Source organism: Cyprinus carpio, unplaced genomic scaffold (assembly GCF_018340385.1).
Source record: "Cyprinus carpio isolate SPL01 unplaced genomic scaffold, ASM1834038v1 S000005168, whole genome shotgun sequence".
In the NCBI taxonomy this organism is placed as follows: Eukaryota; Metazoa; Chordata; class Actinopteri; order Cypriniformes; family Cyprinidae; genus Cyprinus; species Cyprinus carpio.
Genome location: NW_024877853.1, coordinates 1 through 1,657, shown reverse-complemented (window position 1 = coordinate 1,657; position 1,657 = coordinate 1). Strand labels below are relative to the sequence as shown.

Below are 1,657 nucleotides of genomic sequence, written 5' to 3'. Positions count from 1 at the left end.
AAGTGGATTGACCAGACTAGAAATTGAATTTAAAGAAATTATGAGACAATAAATAATATTCTTTGGATCCTTTATTTTGCCATTTGACCTTCTTCACTGATAGAAATACCATTCTCATCATTGTGTATTCATGTCAGAATGGCCGAGCGAAACTACACTGATAGAAATGCCCTTCCACATCCTTGTGTGAACATGTCAGAATGGCGAGTGGTCTTCAAGACAGATAACTCAGCTGCTGAGGTTTCTGAATTCTCCAAATGGAGGCGTGGTTCAAATCCCACTTCTGACAAAGGCTCTTTGAAGTGGATTGACCAGACTAGAAATTGAATTTAAAGAAATAGTGAGAAAATAAATAATAATTTGGATCCTTTATTTTGCCATCTGACCAACTTCACTGATAGAAATACCATTCTCATCATTGTGTATTCATGTCAGAATGGCCGAGCGTTCTAAGGCGCCAGACTCAAGACAAATAATCCTTCTCAGTTGCTGAGGTTTCTGGTCTCCGGAATGGAGGCGTGGGTTCAAATCCCACTTCTGACAGAGGCTCTTTTGAAGTGAAATGAAGTGGCTTTTTGAAGTGGATTGACCAGACTAGAAATTATGAGACAATAAATAATATTCTTTGGATCCTTTATTTTGCCATTTGACCTTCTTCACTGATACAATTGCCCTTCACATTCTTGTATTAATGTGTCAGGCTCAAGACAAATAATCCTTCTCAGTTTCTGAGCATTCTGGTCTCCGAATGGAGGCGTGGGTTCAAATCCCACTTCTGACAAAGGCAGTTTTGGACTGACCAGACTAGAAAATGAATTTAAAGAAATCATGAGACAATAAAAAATATTCTTTGGATCATTTATTTTGCCATTTGACCTTCTTCACTGATAGAAGTGCCCTTCACATCCTTGTGGAACCATGTCAGAATGGCCGAGTGGTCTAAGGCGCCAGACTCAAGACAGATAATCCTTCTCAGCTGCTGAGGTTTCTGGTCTCCAAATGGAGGCGTGGGTTCAAATCCCACTTCTGACAAAGGCTCTTTTTGAAGTGGATTGACCAGACTAGAAATTGAATTTAAAGAAATAGTGAGAAAAATAAATAATAATTCGGATCCTTTATTTTGCCATCTGACCAACTTCACTGATAGAAATACCATTCTCATCATTGTGTATTCATGTCAGAATGGCCGAGCCAGGTCTAAGGCGCCAGACTCCTTCTCAGTTGCTGAGGTTTCTGGTTCTCCGAATGGCATAGGCGGGTTCAAATCCCACTTCTGACAGAGGCTCTTTTGAAGTGAAATGAAATTTTGGCTTTTGAAGTGGATTGACCAGACCTTTAAGTGAATTTAAAAGGGAGTATGAGACAATAAATCATATTCTTTGGATCTTTATTTTGCCATTTGACCTTCTTCCACGGATACAATTGCCCTTCATCCTTGTATGGATGTGTCAGAATGTAAGTGGTCTAAAATGAGACTCAAGACAAATAATTCTTCTCAGTTGCTGAGGTTTCTGGTCTCCAAATGGAGGCGTGTGTTCAAATCCACTTCCTGACAAAGGCCATTTTGATTTGACCAGACCTAGAAATTGAATTTAAAGACATGATGAGACAATAAATTACATATATTGGAAGATCTGTTTTGCTATCTGACCAACTA

The 1,657-nt window shown here is 39.1% G+C and overlaps 2 non-coding genes across 2 annotated transcripts; both read left to right on the top strand.

Annotated features, from left to right (window-relative positions):
- Positions 1–430: 430 nt before the first annotated feature.
- trnal-caa lies at positions 431–543 on the top strand. The gene is made up of 2 exons: positions 431–468; positions 497–543. It is a non-coding gene; the product is annotated as a tRNA-Leu (tRNA).
- A 377-nt stretch (positions 544–920) lies between these two features.
- On the top strand, positions 921–1,032 carry trnal-caa. The gene is made up of 2 exons: positions 921–958; positions 987–1,032. It is a non-coding gene; the product is annotated as a tRNA-Leu (tRNA).
- Positions 1,033–1,657: the final 625 nt, after the last annotated feature.